The sequence below is a fragment of the Triturus cristatus genome, chromosome 5_1 (genome assembly GCF_964204655.1).
Source record: "Triturus cristatus chromosome 5_1, aTriCri1.1, whole genome shotgun sequence".
Lineage (NCBI taxonomy): Eukaryota > Metazoa > Chordata > Amphibia > Caudata > Salamandridae > Triturus > Triturus cristatus.
Window position 1 is genome coordinate 391,647,064 of NC_140587.1, and position 19,246 is coordinate 391,666,309.

The following is a 19,246-nucleotide window of genomic DNA, read 5'->3' on the forward strand; positions in this document are numbered from 1 at the left end:
CCCCACTTTGAAACTGGAATATATCAATATCCTTAACCAGTACAAAAAAAGCATCCTGGAGGCCAAAACAGCTTATTTCTCCTCCAAAATCTTAGCAGCGGAGAACCAGTCTAAGGAGATCTTCTCCATCGTTCACAACCTGGCATTCTCGGACAGAACTACGCTTAAACCTGTCCCGTCAAATGACCTCTGTCTTTCTCTTAATAATTATTTCATCCAGAAAATTATCACCATTAAGGCCAACATCCCCCCACCTCCCCCTTCTTTTGTGGATCCCCAATGTCCCCCTCCCAAAGGTAAACTAACCACCTTTCCCCCTATCACTCGGGAAAACCTGACTTCATTGGTGCCTCTGATCAAATCTGGCTCCCCTCTTGATCCCTGTCCTGCCCATATCCTCCGCCACATCTTTGTCTCCTGTCTAGATCCCCCCCTTCACCTCCTCAACAGCTCCCTCGCGCAAGGCATAGTTCCTAGCTCCTTGAAGTCTGCGGTAATTGTGCCCATCTTGAAAAAACCTGGGGCAGATCCTTCTGTCCCTGCCAATTTCCGCCCCATCTCCCTACTGCCATTTCTAGCTAAGGTGCTCGAGCGCCACGTCACCTGCGCTCTGAGCTCCTTTGTGGAGAAACATGGAGCCCTTGCCCCCCGCCAAGCTGGTTTCCGCCCCGCACACTCCACGGAGTCCGTGGTCATGTCGGTCCTCGACACCCTCAGGGAGGGTATGGACACTAATCATCACCAGGCCCTTGTGCTCCTCGACCTCTCAGCCGCCTTTGATACGGTGGACCACAACATCTTACTTTCCCGTGTCAGGGCGGTGGGGATCGAGGGGACTGCCCTGGTCTGGTTGTCCTCCTTCCTGAGCGACCGCACCCAGGCTGTTCGCCTGGGTGACTTCACAGCGGACTTCCGGAAAGTCCAGTGCGGGGTTCCTCAAGGTTCATCTCTCTCCCCTCTTCTGTTTAATCTATATATCGCCCCTCTTATCTTTTCTCTCCAACAGATGGAGGTCGCCGTATTTAACTATGCGGATGACCTCCAGCTGGTCTTTGATCTTTCCTCTCCTTCTGCTGTCCTCAACTTTCAAACTGTCATGTTTCACATCAGGGACTGGATGAGCCACAATCACCTCAAACTTAACCCGGATAAAACCGAGTTGGTATTGACGGGCGGTTCATCCAGCCCCTGGTCCCCCCTTTGCTGGCCTCCCTCTCTTGGTTCTCCTCCTGCCCCCTCCTCCTCTGTTAAAACACTAGGCATTAAGCTCAATTCCCAACTCACCCTCCACTCCCAGGTTAGCTCTGTGGTATCTTCTTCTTTCCTCTCACTGCGTACTATTCGCAAGGTGTCCCGCTTCTTTACTTTTTCCGCTCTCAAACTTATTATTCTGGCCATGGTGGTGTCCCGCCTGGACTACGGAAACGCTCTGTATGCCGGTATTCCTGCATACAGTTTGCGCCGCCTTCAACAGATCCAAAACCAGGCGGCCCGCCTAGCCTTCAACCTTCCCAAATTCCACCACTCCACCCCACTTCTGAAATCTCTCCACTGGCTCCCAGTGCGGGCTAGAATTCAATTCAAACTCGCATCCATCACTTTCCTGGCCCGATTGGACCTGGCACCTGCCTTCATCTCCTCTGAGATTATTCCCTATGTCCCCTCTAGGGACCTACGTTCTTCTTCTCAGTCCCTCCTCACCATCCCTCGCTTCCGGAGAAAGAAGTGGGGCGGCTCCAAATTTGCCATTCTAGCACCAACCCTTTGGAATTCCCTTCCCCTCCATCTTCGTGCCATCACCCTCTATCCCCAATTCCGCAAAAATCTTAAAACCTACCTATTCACAAAATCCTTTGAATAAATGCCCATTCCTCTCTCCCTGCTCTTAACCCTCAGTCCCCACTAGCTACAGCGCCAAGAAACCGCCGGTATACGTGCGCTTTAAAAGTGCTTTTAAACTCAAACTCAAACACACAGACAATGGATGCACATGCAGCAAAGTAACCGTTGTGGGGACTGAGATGCCAAAATACCTACACAGCCATGTACATCATGCACAATACATATCATAATCCCTGACAAACAGCTTGCATCTTGCTACTCTACACATAGACTCATATGCACAATCTGTGACAACTATGCCAGACATGCCGCATGCACAATGGCAAGAGACCTGCATTGACAGAGATGAGGCACCTTGGAGGCTGAGGGACACCTTTATTAGTCATGTTTGCCGGAAGGCAAATGCATCTATATTAACAGATGCACAGGTCATGTGGATGAACATGTGGAACCTACACTGGCACCCCACTTTGCACCACAGATGCAGGAAACCCAGAGAGAGGCTGCAATTCACCATTGAGCCACTAATGGGGATGTCCCACACTATGTCAACCCGGTGCATCCCGTATGTTTCCAAGGGCAGTGTTACACACATTGATGCCTTCATCCCAATCCACAATCACATTACAGATGACTGTCACCAAGTGTGACTATCAATTCAGGTGAATCCAGCTCCATGTCATGTGCCCCATGGTGATTCTACATGTATGCTAAGTAACCAAACATGAACAGGAGCAGTGCACACACATTCCAAACAAATAGCACACCCAAAAAGCTGTGGTGCATCCCTTACCCTAAGGTGAATTTTCGACATGTCCGTGCATGTCACGCTGATTCAGCACACGTTGCTGTATTCATGAGGAATAGCAGGAGCACAACAATGCCACCAGCACACAGCATGTGCAAATACCTGGGGATGAGAGACACACAAGAAGTGAGCCAAAAGAAGCACATCCACATGCATGGGCATGTACTCGACACGTATAAGGTTGTTAACATGCTAGGTGAAAATAGTGTCTCAGGAAAGACATACTTTTATTACACCATCACTCGAGTGACACATCCAAACACACCTCTGACTCACTTGCCATACATGCAGATGGACCCACACATTGCAACACATGCCACACAAGGCTCAATGCGTGCACACTCAGACACTGCAACTCACCACTAAGCAAAGAAGTTGCGTATGAGCCAACTCCGGATGTCCTCTTCCACCTCCTATTCAACCTCATTTGCCTCGTCACCAAGCCCCTCATCCTCCACGGGTGGATGTTCCTGCTCATCCGGATCCAGGATGAGTGGCACAGCTTTCTCCACTGCCATGTTGTGCAGCATGCAGCACACGAGGAAGATTTTGCAGACCTTCACCGGTGCATATGGGAGTGCGCCGCCGGTCTTGTGGAGGCACCGGAATCGGCTCTTCAGGAGGCCAAAGGTCCTCTCTATCACTCGCCTGGTCTGCCCATGGGCATTGTTGTACCGGTGATCGGCAGCCGTTCTGGGGTTGCGGAGAGGCGTGATCAGCCATGGCATGTTGGGATAGCCAGAGTCCCCTACATGGAAACATCATGGACAGAAGTGGGTCAGGAGAAGCAGTAAGACAGAAAGATGACGCTAAATACAGGAGTAACAGAGTATACCCACCAACAAGACATGCTCGTTCGTTGCGCAGCTGCAGCATCATTTCAGGCACCCTGCTACGCCTCATGATGTAGGCATAGTTTTCTGATCCTGGAAAACGAGCACAGACATGGGAAATCACCATGTTAGCAAGACACACCACAAGGGCATTAATGGAGTGGTAATGTTTCCTGTTTCTATAGGCTACCTCCTGTGCCTGTGGTGGTACCAAAGCCACATGTGTCCCATCAATAGACCCAATGACATGGGGCATCCCTCCCAGGGCATAGAAGTCACCCTTGACACCTGTCAACTGCTCAGGAGTTGGGAAATGAATAAACTCATCCAGGTGAACCAACATGGCCTCTAAAAAATCATGCAGGACACGGCTGAACATGGTCTGGGACATGCCACCAACATGAGCTATGGTCTCTTGAAACGTACCCGTGGCAAAGAAATGTAGGGCTGCCATCACCTTCATCATGGGTGTCAGTGCAGTAGGATACCTGTGTAGCGGTTGGAGGTGTGGTGCCAGCCTTGCTGTCAAGTCCAGAATCAACCATTGGGTGAAGCGGTAGCGGCATATACAGTCACGTTCCCTCAGGGCAGCCAAGTCTGGGATTGGTCGGGGGAGAGGCGGAGCCCTACGGCAGCACAACCATAGTGATACGGACCCTACACACGCGTGTACGGACCGTATCCCTATGGCGTACGCCTTCGTCAACACAACCATAGTGATTCGGACCCTACACATGCGTGTACGGACTGTATCCCTATGGCGTACGCCTACGGCAGCACAACCATAGTGATACGGACCTTACACACGCCTGTACGGACCATATCCCTATGGCGTACGCCTACGGCAACACAACCATAGTGATGCGGACCCTACACACGCGTGTACAGACCGTATCACTGGAGTGGTGGTGCCCTAGGGGCTTGGAACGCACCGTACCTGTGTGTGTATAGTGAAATTACATAGGGGACACATGAGGGACAAGTATAAGGGCCTAAATGCATGCTGGTTGTCATGGAGACCGAGTTTCAATTTAAAAATTTTTCATCAGGTGGCCAGCAAGAGTCGGTTGGAGACAATATACAATGTTGCAAAGTGGTTGTTGACTTGACATCATGCTCAATTTTTAAACCATGCAAAGCCCCTCACTGGGGTAGGTTTGAAGGGATTGGAGGAAACGTAGGATGCAAATTAGATTGACCAATCACTCTGTACTCCTGTAAATGAAACAGGCCAGTAAGGCAAATATAAGGCAGCCAGGTCCCATGAGAGAGCACTTGCCTGCACAACCTTTCATTCCACACCACTGCTGCTGCTCGTGATTCCTCTGGCACCATGTCCAGGTCCGTGGAGAGGGCCCAGCCATTCACCCTGGAGGAGAATGTGGCATTGCTGAATGTCATCCTCCCACAGTACCCCAGCCTGTATGGGAGACCAGGGGAGCAGGTGAGCGCTGACTCCACTAGCTTAGACTGTGCCCCTTTTTTGTGACTGTCACTTCTGGCATTGTGTCCAGGTGTGACAGACATGCAATGTTGTTTAGAGTGGGTCCCAGGGGGGGAATGCCTCATGTCTCCCATGCAGAGCATGCTGTGGTGCATGTCTGCACTCCTCACTTGCATAGTGCTTACTGTGACAATCACTGCATGGTGCATGCCACATTCAGCCTGGCTAATCCACTTGGGAATGTTGTTTCTACAGCCCTGATGTGATTCTGTGTTCCCCCCAGTGTGACAGGTGACTGTACCCACAGATGTGTGTGAGTTGAGTGTACCTGTGGTGAGAGTGTCCAAATGATGTGTTCGTCCCCTGGACATTGGTGTGTGTGTAAGTCCCCTGTCATGTGGGTGAGTGTCCATGTGGAGTGTTACCGCCCAGATGCATGAGGGATGCATATACCCTACCCATCTGATGTGAGCAGGGAGCAGTGCTCTGTGTCTGACGTGCCAGGCTAGCCCAACACCTGTGACACCCCACAGTCAAGTGGCACATGTGCAGAGTGAGGTTTGTACCCGCAGTTGCCAATGGCAGGTGATTGTCCTGTGCCTGTGTGTGTCTGTGTACTCTGCTGAGGTTGCGTCAGTCGCCTGGGGCATGTGACTGCTCTGAGGTGCTGCACATAATCCTGGTGTAGCTTGTGATGCACAGTGTGAGCCATGATCATTGATTCTGTCGCACCCCTCATGCCACCTGTGTACTTTAAAAGCCACGTAGTGCATTTTGCCTTCCCAAGAGGAAAATGTCCCTATGACAAAGGTGCAATGAGTTGGCTGCATACTATGCCCTGTTCACACCTGCCAAATTGTTAAAATGTGTGTCTCTGTGACATGTAGCAGGTGTATTGATGTTGTCTCACTTTGTCATCCTCACAGGTAGGCACCTATGCCAAGGGGGAGATCTAAAAGGCGGCCGTCAGGGCCGTGAGGTCGGTGGAGGGTCGGAAGCGGCGCCTGGCCCAGGTGAGGAAACGCTGGCAGGATATCCGGTGCTGGACCAGGAGGATCGCCCGGGTCCTCCTGGGGGACTCACCACCACGCCCCCACGGCGGGCGTCGCCGACTGACCCACCTAATGAAGCGTGTCCTGGCGGTGGTCTTCCCAGAGATGGATAGGCGCTTACTGGAGAAGCAGCAGCAGGAAGGGGGTAGGTACATGTGTGTTTGTTGTGTGTCACCAGCTTTTGGAAGTGCGCATTCGCATGGATACACTGCCAGGGTTTAAATGCGCAGTGCATATCCTGTTCCACGAAGTCAACCCGTGCTGTTCTTCCTCCCTTCCCCTCCTTGACATGTGTTCCCGGGGCAGTGGGTAGTCACTCTTGCACAAGGTTATCTAGGCTGGCAGTTAATCCAAGTGCCCAATGCTTGCAACATCATGTTTGGGTGTGGTGTGTAACATGTGTTGTGAGCTTGCCTGTGCCCTGGCCAGTTCAGTCATTGTGGGGTCCATGTTAGTTGGCACTGCTGCTGAGTCCTGACATAGGAGTGTGTCTTGAAAGTGTACTGCCTTACAGCATGCATGACCAATGTTGTGCCCTCAGACATGATGTGCATGAGTGTGAGATATGCATAGTGCAGGGACGGTCGCTTCTGTTGCAGTCATATCCATACAGGACCATGGAGGAGTATGGCCACTACAGTCCCCTGGGGCACCTTTTCCTAGGTATCATGTGTGTAATCCAACACTGTGGACATTCTCTGTGTCTTCAGCATAGGTTGGGCTCTGTGGCATCGTACCCTGGCCTAATTTGTATGTACGTAAAGTGTGCTACATGTGTCTACTGTACAGGGTGACCCAATTTGGCTTGTGCATACTCACAGTGGCCAGTGCCTGTGTGTCTTGGTACAACTATCTGATGATGGTTGTTTGTCAATTATGTGTGTGGACAGGCGCACGAGGGGTACTTTGTGTACACTCAGGATTTATTGAAGGGCATGTTTGTAATCCCCGAGTATGAGGTGTAAGTACTTCCTCTGTCTCAATCACATTGTCTCAGGTAGGGTGGGGTTTGTGCAGTGAAGGCCTACATGTCCAAACCTTATGTCTCCTTGCCAGGTCTGGCCTGTGTGGGATGATTGTCTGAACATACACTCAACATGCAGTGACCCAGTCATGTTGGGCATGGTTTCATGTATTTGCTAAGCAGCATGTGCCAAAAGTTAGAGGACATGGTTCCTGCTCATCCCTGTTTTTGGCAACGGTGAATGGTCCAGATGCTGTGCTCGACTGTACCCAGAGACTGGCTCCTCTGTCTAATTTGATTTCAAGTCATTTGCTGTTGTGTCATGCTCTCCATTGTTTCCCAGTGGCATGGTGGGTCAACCAACTGTGTGGTGCAGGGCCTACATATGTGCGTAGTATTGTAGATGTTACTCATGTTGTTTTTCATGCTATGCACTGTGACCTATGTAGTTTTGAATCATGTGTCATATGTATACAGGTGTCTGATTATTCCTGTCTCTTCACCTTGCCCACAGCATCGTCGGGGGAAACCGAGGGAGACACTGGCACGGACCTTGAGGAGGGATCCAGCACCGGTGCCACCAGTGCTGGCAAGTCTGGCGCAGCGAGTGTCACGGAGGCCAAGGGGAGTGAGGCGGAGGACCTGTCCAGTCCCACCATCGACTATGACGCTGACGGGTCCGAGGCTGAGCTCCCAGAGGGGCCGGAGGCTGCTCCCAGAGCTGAAAGCAGCACTCCATCTCTCACCGCCCCCTCCATTCCCATCACCGGCCTCCCACTTGCTCGGGTCCCTTCCCTTCGTGCTAGGCGACAACATGTCTCCTTCGTGCCAGGCACCGCACCCCCTGCCCCTGTCTCCCCTGCTGCCGTCAATGCCGAGTCTGTGGACATTCTGCGGCAGTTGCAGGTTGGTCAGACATCACTGCTTAATGTCCTCCATGGCCACACCACAGTGTTGACACAGATGGTGTCATACATGGAGGGCATGTCAGCAGCGATGTCGGACCAACGGATGTTGCTGAGGTCCATAGACTCGTCACTGACTGCAGCAGTGGATCTCCAGCAGCGCTCTGTCCCCCACCCTACCCCTGCACCATCCACACTTCCCACTCCCATGCCTGTCCCACGCACACCCAGACGTCCCCATGCACGCACCCCACCAGACACAGGCAGCCCACCACCAGGGAAGGCCAAGCGCACACCTCCTGTCACGCACACACAGGGGGAAGTAGACACAGCCACTGGGTCGGGGGGCAAACCGCAGTCACGCAGCCACAGTGGGAGTGTGCAGTCCTCACAACCCACTTCCTCCAAAACCACTCCCCTTAGCTCTCCTGGCCAACTGTCAGATAAGGAGTCCTTCGTGGCCAGTGTGTCCCTCAGCCCCAGTGTGGCACCACCCCGCAAGCGGTGGAGGCAGTGCCCGGCCAGGGTAGTTGAGTCCCCCCCTGTCCACACCCTCCCCCAGTAGCGCTGCAACCCATCCCTCCGACCCCCCCCCTCCTTGGGGCCTGTGGTTCATTCGGGTGCAGGGGAGACGCTGGAAGACCTTGCGACCGTGTGCAGTGCCATCCTAACCACCACCTTTGGCGCTGCCCCACCCCCTGTGGTGGAGTCGTCTGTCCCTGCACCCACGACAGCTACCCTTGCCCCTCCTGTCCCTGCGGTGCCTGGTCCTTCCTAACATGTGTTAGGTGTCTGGGAAATGTTGTAGTGTGCTGCTCATGGGGTGTACCCTGGTATCTGTGTGCCATCACAAGGTATCTGCAAAAAATCTTTGGTCATGTAAGCTCTTACTGTATGGTGACATTGTCCCAAGGTGTGTTCCTTCCTGTGTGGACCCTGACATCTTCCCTGCAGGGTGTTTACCAATTGTTGTGCTGAGCTCTGTCTACATTGCCTGGGTGTGTGACGGATCCCTTCAACTTTGGCCATGCATGCTCGGCAATGTCTCCACCTGCATCATTTGTGGCATCCTTGGTGGTCACTGTACTTGTGTATGGAGTATATTGACATGACTTCATGTGGACATGTTCCCTTTACGCACTATGCATGTGTGTACTCCCAGCCTCGCACACATGTGTTACATGTTCTGCAGGGTCTTTGGGCACCTGCCTGACAATTGTGGGCATTGTATCTGTGGGTACTCCACCCTTTTCCTTCCATGGGAGGCACCAGCTTGTTGGCTGCCCCAGCACCTGTACATTCCTATCAGACCTGGAATGTGTGTGACAGTGTGTTCTTTGGGTCTCTTAGTTTAGTAGGGTGGCACATGAATATACAGTCTTGTTGCATGCTCTCAGTGTGTGTATTGTGCTGCCAGTGCCAGGAGTGGGTAAGCATGTGTCATATGTCATCACACCTACATGTGGTGTGTCATGCAGTGGGGGATGGACATCCACCCTCATGGGAGTAGGACACTGCTGTCAGTGATGTGTTGGCATGCCTCTCTCAATATAGTCGCACTTTGTGTATGCCTTCATGCACCTATGGAGTTTTGCTACTTGTAGGATGGTGTACACACCACCATGTCTCTGTCCACTGCTGGGAGGACTCTGCACCCACTCCTCATATGTCTGGGCACTGCTGGGAGGACTCTGCACCCACCCCTCCTGTGTCTGGGCACTGCTGGGAGGACTCTGCACCCACCCCTCCTGTGTCTGGGCACTGCTAGGAGAGATAGGCACCCACCCCTCCTGTGTCCGGGTACTGCTGGGAGGACTCTGCACCCACCCCTCATATGTCTGTGCACTGCTGGGAGGACTCTGCACCCACCCCTCCTTTGTCTGGGCACTGCTGGGAGGACTCTGCACCCACCCCTCCTGTGTCTGGGCACTGCTGGGAGGACTCTGCACCGACCCCTCCTGTGTCTGGGCACTGCTGGGAGTGATAGGCACCGACCCTTCATATGTCTGGGCACTGCTGGGAGGACTTTGCACCCACCCCTCATATGTCTGGGCACTGCTGGGAGGACTCTGAACCCACCCCTCCTGTGTCTGGGCACTGCTGGGAGTGATAGGCACCCACCCCTCCTGTGTCTGGGCACTGCTGGGAATACTCTGCACCCACCCCTCCTGTGTCTGGGCAATGCTGGGAGTGATAGGCACCCACCCCTCATATGTCTGGGCACTGCTGGGAGGACTCTGCACCCACCCCTCCTGTGTCTGGGCACTGCTGGGAGGACTCTTCACCCACCCCTCCTGTGTCTGGGCACTGCTGGGAGGACTCTGCACCCACCCCTCATATGTCTGGCTGGGCACTGCTGGGAGGACTCTGCACCCACCCCTCCTGTGTCTGGGCACTGCTGGGAGGACTCTGCACCCACCCCTCCTGTGTCTGGGCACTGCTGGGAGTGATAGGCACCCACCCCTCCTGTGTCTGGGCACTGCTGGGAGGACTCTGCACCCACCCCTCCTGTGTCTGGGCACTGCTGGGAGGACTCTGCACCCACCCCTCCTGTGTCTGGGCACTGCTGGGAGTGATAGGCACCCTCCCCTCCTGTGTCTGGGCACTGCTGGGAGGACTCTGCACCCACCCCTCCTGTGTCTGGGCACTACTGGGAGGACTCTGCACCCACCCCTCCTGTGTCTGGGCACTGCTGGGAGTGATAGGCACCCACCCCTCCTGTGTCTGAGCACTGCTGGGAGTGATAGGCACCCACCCCTCCTGTGTCTGGGCACTGCTGGTAGGACTCTGCACCCACCCCTCCTGTGTCTGGGCACTGCTGGGAGGACTCTGCACCCACCCCTCATATGTCTGGGCACTGCTGGGAGCTGGGCACTGCTGGGAGGACTCTGCACCCACCCCTCATATGTCTGGGCACTGCTGGGAGGACTCTGCACCCACCCCTCCTGTGTCTGGGCACTGCTGGGAGGACTCTGCACCCACCCCTCCTGTGTCTGGGCACTGCTGGGAGTGATAGGCACCCACCCCTCCTGTGTCTGGGCACTGCTGGGAGGACTCTGCACCCACCCCTCCTGTGTCTGGGCACTGCTGGGAGTGATAGGCACCCACCCCTCATATGTCTGGGCACTGCTGGGAGGACTCTGCACCCACCCCTCCTGTGTCTGGGCACTGCTGGGACGACTCTGCACCCACCCCTCCTGTGTCTGGGCACTGCTGGGAGGACTCTGCACCCACCCCTCATATGTCTGGGCACTGCTGGGTGGACTCTGCACCCACCCCTCCTGTGTCTGGGCACTGCTGGGAGGACTCTGCACCCACCCCTCCTGTGTCTGGGCACTGCTGGGAGTGATAGGCACCCACCCCTCCTGTGTCTGGGCACTGCTGGGAGGACTCTGCACCCACCCCTCCTGTGTCTGGGCACTGCTGGGAGGACTCTGCACCCACCCCTCATATGTCTGGGCACTGCTGGGAGGACTCTGCACCCACCCCTCCTGTGTCTGGGCACTGCTGGGAGGACTCTGCACCCACCCCTCCTGTGTCTGGGCACTGCTGGGAGTGATAGGCACCCACCCCTCCTGTGTCTGGGCACTGCTGGGAGGACTCTGCACCCACCCCTCCTGTGTCTGGGCACTGCTGGGAGTGATAGGCACCCACCCCTCCTGTGTCTGGGCACTGCTGGGAGTGATAGGCACCCACCCCTCCTGTGTCTGGGCACTGCTTGGAGGACTCTGCACCCACCCCTCCTGTGTCTGGGCACTGCTGGGAGGACTCTGCACCCACCCCTCATATGTCTGGGCACTGCTGGGAGGACTCTGCACCCACCCCTCCTGTGTCTGGGCACTGCTGGGAGGACTCTGCACCCACTCCTCCTGTGTCTGGGCACTGCTGGGAGTAATAGGCACCCACCCCTCCTGTGTCTGGGCACTGCTGGGAGGATTCTGCACCCACCCCTCCTGTGTCTGGGCACTGCTGGGAGGACTCTGCACCCACCCCTCCTGTGTCTGGGCACTGCTGGGAGGACTCTGCACCCACCCCTCCTGTGCCTGGGCACTGCTGGGAGTGATAGGCACCCACCCCTCATATGTCTGGGCACTGCTGGGAGGACTCTGCACCCACCCCTCCTGTGTCTGGGCACTGCTGGGAGGACTCTGCACCCACCCCTCCTGTGTCTGGGCACTGCTGGGGCTGATGGCCACACACCCCTATGTTTCTGTCCACTGGCATGGTACGAGCCGTACCCATGCTCTTGAGGTGTGGGTACGGGCGTACCCCTACGGCACCCCAACAATGGCGGTACGGCCCGTACCCACGTCCCACAAGCATGGGTACGGGCCGTACCGCCATTGTTGGGGAGACGTAGGGGTACGGCCCGTACCCACGCCTTAGGAGCGTGGGTACGGGTCATACCACGGCCACCCCTACGTCACCCCAACAATGGCGGTACGGCCTGTACCCACGTCCCAAAGGCATGGGTACAGGCCGTACCGCCATTGTTGGGGTGCGGCCCATACCCACGCCTTTAGTGCGTGGGTACGGGTCGTACCATGCACACCCCTACGTCACCACAACAATGGCGGTACGGCTGGTACCCACGTCCCAAAGGCATGGGTAGGAGCCGTACCGCCATTGTTGGGGTGCGGCCCATACCCACGCCTTTAGTGCGTGGGTACGGGTCGTACCACGCACACCACTACGTCACCCCAACAATGGCGGTACGGCTGGTACCCACGTCCCAAAGGCATGGGTAGGAGCTGTACCGCCATTGTTGGGGTGCCGTAGGGGTACGGCCCGTACCCACGCCTTATGAGCATGGGTACAGGTCATACCATGCCCACCCCTATGTCACCCCAACAATGGCGGTACGGCCCGTACCCACGTCTCAAAGGCATGGGTACGGGTCGTACCACGCCCACCCCTACGTCACCCCAACAATGGCGGTACGGCTCCTACCCATGCCTTTGGGACGTGGGTACGGGCCGTACCGCCATTGTTGGGGTGACGTAGGGGTGGGCGTGCTACGAACCGTACCCATGCTCTTAAGGCATGGGTACGGTGCGTACCACAATTGTTATGTTGCTGGTTCACGTCCATGTCAACTTCCGTTGAGGCGGACGCAGGCCTTGGTGGAGACGCCCCCGCCCCCCGAAGTGACCATGCCCTGGGGGTCAGGTATGTACAGGGCATGTATGGATTTTGACTTGGGTGAGGGTTATGTTTCCTGCCCCTGCCCCCCCCTTTGCCCCTGGGTGTTGTTCTGACCTTCTGCGGCGTCTGCGGCGGTTCCTGTACACCAGGTGGACTGCTATGAGGGCCGGGATGACACGTAGGTTGGGGTCCATGGCTGTCCGACGCGTACAGGTGCTCCTTCTGCGCGTCGTCCTGATTTCCCGGCAGTTTTTGGCTGCCGTAAAATATTATCCGTGCGGAGTAACGTGGGCACAAATCGTACTTGCTGGTTCGTGAAACGCTGCCTGACTCCATCCGGACGTCACGTCCGCTGTGTCCCGGATCCGATTTGTATGTTATTTTTTGCCGGTCGGTGTTTTGGAGGATTCGTCCGGAAATGGTGTTTCTGTACGAATCGTACTTGCAGGTGTGTATGGTGTTTTTCACGGGTACGGGTCGGACGGAGAAAACGCCCCGTCCGACGATTCATACCTGTTTTTTCCAGGATCGGAATCGACACCTCAGTGTCTCCCTTAATTAAATTTCCTGGAAGGATAGTGAAAACAGAAATATGGGTGGACTTTCTTTGATTATGTGTACCATAAAAAGCAGACCACAGATTTAAAAATCGATATTAGATTTGCAATATCTCATACAGTGGGCACAGCTGTATGTACCCTAAGAATGATTAATATTTGGAAGGCTAGATAATCAAACGTGAATTCATGACATACACAATTGTAAAGACAATACTCAACTGAACAATGACAATGAAACAAATACACAGAATTTAATGGTTCAGCATGGTCTTCATCAGGAAAGTCATATAAAAAATAATGCCTGAAAAATGAAAGAGTACACTAAGTCTCAATAAAAACAACCGAACAGTTGATATCTAAAAACCCTCTAGTTCCAACAATGAAATGGACTGACTCAAAAGATAAAGTGAAAACACTTCAACTACCATAAGGTGTGGAATAATTAAAAATATGTACAGTGAAATATACATAGTTCTCCCATGAATAAACATGAAATGGGACAGGGAAGAGTACCCATGGTAAACCCAGAATAGCAATCTATTAGAGAAAAGTGAATTAGGAAGCATTGAAGAAATATCAAATTGCTTACCAGGACCATAGGAATTTCAGTCAATCTAAAACCTCAAAAGAGTCAAGAAAATGCATACAGCTGCTTGAGGCGGTTGGATAACTTAAGAAAATAGAAACAGAGTAATCAGTTTCCAGAGAAGTGAAAAAAGGGGAGAATAGCAATAAAGCCGAAGAAAAAGTAGTCATACTAACTATCTGTACCTTGGCAATATGATATAGAGACTTAATAGCTAGTCAGGATATGAACACAATAAGCGAATGAACAAAAAGGATAAAGAAGGGTCTGTAACAACAAATGAAATGCCCATGCTAATGACTTGTTACCAAACAATCGTGATACTTGTTTGAAAAGGGATAAAAAGGAGTGTTCCTATTCAGTATTGGCAAAGAAGTCCCAAATTATGGAAGCGCAGATGGTCATCATAAAGAGCCAACAATTAGAAGCTCCCACGGGCTGGGAGCCTCCACTGCAAAAGGAAGAACAGTGGAAAGCTATAACAATGAAATAGGGGCACTTGCAGCGAAAGTACCATGTGATAAGAAAGCTTCAATGTGTAAAACTGGGAAATGCAAAATCTGAGAAGGGACGAAATGGTTAACAATATATAAATGTCCAACCTGCCATCAAAAGTGATTTTACATTTGGCATCCGGTCAAAAGATAAAGACTGGGAAACTATATTACAATTTCAATAAAATATAAAGATATGGGAATGGAAACTCTATGATAGAAATCTTTTATGCAGACAATCATCCACTGGGCTTGAAGCCAGTTATTGTGTATGTCTCAAATCTGCACCACAAAACCTTAGCAGACAAATAACCCAACCATTTCAACTATCCCTGGGTATTGGACTACTTCGATTCCGATAACAACTTCAACTGCTCAACATCTAAGTATGAATACAACTACTCTGTCACCTTTACCATAGCACAAAATACACAAACGTCAATACAATGACAGACTCTTAATCAGGCAATTGTGACGCATAACACTATTGGTACACCGACCTCCACCACTGCAACCTGCTACGAAACCGTGAAGTCCTTCTGCCTTCAAGTTCAGGCTTAGGTCTAAATTGGGTCAAATTATTTTGGGTCCTTACACCATCCTCTCACTACCACTTGAGGGAGCAGGGTTTTCTATATCTCAGTCTTTGAGTGTAATCATTAAAAAGCCTGCCACCACTGGTCTAATGTAAGGAACAATCATCTGTATAGCAATAAATCATTAAAATCTTTCAGTTCAGTCAATAAACAGAATGAGCATGAGTTACAGGATTTTATTTAAATGATTTCAGCATTAAAAGTTAATATAATTCATCAATTGATATTATTTTATAAATAGAACAGAATGCCAGTTATAATAACAGTCAAAATTGTGATAATACAGCAAGCGTGTTTCATAAAGGAAGTTCCCAAATCTAAAGTAAGTTAGAACAATTTGAGAAAAAGGTGTTAGTTCAGATACCCAATAAAGAGATCTGGTGAGAGAATCAATGCACAGGCATAAAGTATTTGCATAAAAGACTGGAAAACTTTCACAGTTGTAAATCAGCAGGACTAAAACAATTGGCTGAATAACCTCTCATATAGAGAAGTCCAAGAAACTCAGAGATGAGTTTCCAGCCAGAACGTCGGGGAAGGAATCCTGAAACTAGCTTAGGAACACACACTAATATAAACCCACAAATTCTATGCTGCACCGTTTTTTCTTCCACCTTCTACATCCTCCAATAGAATTTCAGTAAACTCTTTGGAATAAACAAACTCCCTATTTTCTCATAGGGGCACAATAGACTTTCAAACATTAGACCATGACAAGTTACACTGTTGGTAGTTTGAGGTCCAGGCAGTTCTTCCCATGAATCATCCTTCCTTTTGCCTCTTCTCCTCCTGGGGAGAGCTAACTATAAGTTCTCTAATACAAAATATGTGTCTATTCATTAACTAACAGAAGGCTCCTGGAAAAATACGACATCTGTAACAAAGAAAAAAAGTGTGCGCAAACAGCTATTCAATGTGAAAACAGGCCTTTCAATGTCAATGCATTACTTTTCAGTTAACGTGACATAAACAGGCAGGCTAACTGAAATCAGCACTTTTATATACTTGCAGGCATATAACATTAAAGTATAGTTACCTACTACAAGTTTGGTATTTCGCATATGTTTTTACTTAAACGTAAGGTTTGCACATTATTAATAAAAGCATTTTGTTAGCGAATAAAATTTGCGTCAACAAAACTCTTTAACATTTTGATCTCACTCAAAGTCACCTCCTACAAAAATGATGTGTTTTCCCATCCATTATCAAGTCTCTGCAAGAAGAAGCCCTCACACAATTTTCCACATTATGAAGGCCTCACTGACCAGTGCATATTTCCTAACAGCCTCTCAAAACCAGACAAATCCTCTAACTGCTAAAAAAAGCCCACACTAGATCCAAGCCAACCTTGCTAACGTGTGTCCTATAGCCCACCGTCATTTGTTAAAAAAATAATTGATAAGTCAGTTACCACCCAGGTACAGGAGTACACTAGGAAGAATAACCTAATTCAAGATTATCATTTAGTGTTTAGATCGCACTGCAGTATACAATCATTCACAATCCAAGCAAATTGGTTGAGCCCTCTTCCCTACTTTCTTTTGCTGCTCAACCTGTCTGCAGCTTTATAATATTGACGACTATCCAGCATTAATCCACATCCTAGGTTCATTAGCACAATTCCACAATAGTTTACATCCTACCATACAAAGTAATTTATTCAGTTATGGTCTACTACCAAATGCTAGATTCCTCCCTCATCTATGGATTCTCCCCGTCTCCAACCTGTCACCCATCTGTTTTAATTTATTTATTTAAAACCCTTGGGAGCCATTGTTGTAGAGATCAACATCAAGATTGACCAGTGTGCTGATAACTCCAAACTCTATCTCAAAATCTCCTCAAACGATAACAAAGACAAAATATCTACCTCAAATGAAACCAAGTATGGATTTCAACAAACTACCTGATGCTAAACCAATGAAGACCAAAATCCTTCAGATTGTCAACTTAAACCTTACGGGTTTTACAACCCAACTAACAGAATAGGCTAAATCCTTAAGATTCACTCTGTACTCACACATCTCAGTCAAAAAACAAATTGCCAGGAAGACCAAAGCAGCCTGGTCTCAACTCCCTCTTCTGAAAAAAGTGAAACCTTTTTTCCCAGGAGAAGACTTCAGAATGAAAATTCAAGCCCACACGAGAGCTAGATAGAAGTAACGACCGGCTCATTGGCATCCCAGAAACCACTCTCACTCCTCTGAAAGGCATCCTTAACACATCAGCATGGGTCATCAAAGTGCTTAAAGAATCTGACCATATCGCCCTTGTGCTGTAGGATCTACAATAATTTTCCCTGCAAGCGCAAATCTTCTAAATGATTGGATGTATCACATTCAAGGTCTCTACACTAAAAATTCTGTATACCTAGCAGACAAAATACCAATATCTGAAGACCAATGTCAAATGAGTCACTCTGACATTGCAAGTTACAGACTAAGCACTGCAGGTGAGAGAAACTGAATTCTCACCTCTTCAACGACCACTGTCTCAGATCGGCTGATTTCGGAATCTTTCCACTAACTCTACCTCCTCCCTAAGTCCCTTCCCTCCATTTATCTCACTGGGACCCATACAGTGTCCAATTGCTAGCCAGCTAGGTTCAAACATAAGAAATACCAAAACATACAAACAAGATTGAAAGTGATTATGACCCATTTTCTACCAGCTTTATGGCAATGAATGGGGTAAATTATTTAAAATGAGGAAGATTAAGATGATCTAGTTAGTTAGATTCAATGGAGTCATTGATAGATGGAGACTTTTGCCGTAAAACCTGCTATTGGTGTTTGTCAGTAAAGGGGTTATAAATAAAGTTAGTACGGTCATAGACAACCTGAACATTCTGTCCCTGAAAATTGAGAACTCTTAGGAATTCATTTCAAAGTTATTTGTCAACTCGCTGCTCTAAATGTCAAAATCTTGTAGGAAAGTGTGAGAAATTGAGTTGTTGGTTGAGGGGGGTATGAGCCCCTCTATAGCAACAATCACAGCCCCTATCAGGGTGAACCACAAAAAGTCACAAAATTAACCTGTGCTTATCCCTTTGGTAGCTTGGCACAAGAGCAGGCAGGCTTAACTCAGAGGCAATGCATAAAGTATTTATTAGGCCTGAGGGGAGCTTGTGGAGTTTCACTCCATGGAATTCCTCGAAATTACCCAAAAACTCTGCGAGATTCCACGGAGTTCTGCAATTGGGAAGAATAAACAAGCCAGAGCCGAGATGAGGGCTCGAGCTTTTAGTGGCTTGCGAACCTCTCGTACCACTACTGAATACTGACAGTTTTAATTGCATACTTTGCACTGACACCTAGAAAATTATCTTGGAATGCTAAACTGGTGTCAAACTATGGATTCCTAGCATACAAAACAGTATTTGTTGTTTTATTTAAACACGTCTTCTAGGAGGCCGTTACTCAAAGCCCCAGGTAAACTGGCATTTACATCAAAACCAGTCAAGAATGAGTAAAAAAAAAAATGGAAATGTCCTTGTATTATTCTAAATTATGGGAAGGGTTATTGGAAAATATGGGATAAATTACTTCACAAGTTTGGCTCCAAAGCCACTGAATGGAAAGGGGTAATCTAGAAGTAGGGACAACGAGAGAAAGGGGAGCTGGTAACTTACAGAATGAGGAACACCTTCCCAGGAGAAAGGGATGGGGTCTGGTAAGAGACTGCTTTTTAGGACAGGGTTTTCTGTGGCACCAGGGAGCTCTGCACTGGGACAGATACAATGCTTCTGGTGGTGCTGCCCATTCCAGGGGTACAATGGCCCTGGGAAGAGTTACACTGTGCATCTGCAGAGCTCAGACTGCTCCACCGAACAATGGGTGCATGGGAGAGACTTGAGGCACATAGTGCTTCCAGGCTGGTCAATTTGAAGGACAGTTGGCCAAAAGGAAGGAGAGAGGAAACGAAAGTGACACTTACCTTAGTCCTTCCGTTGATCCTGAAGTTGCCCAGCTACTCATCAGGCCCCTGAGCATGCAGACGGCATGCTTCTCCATGCAT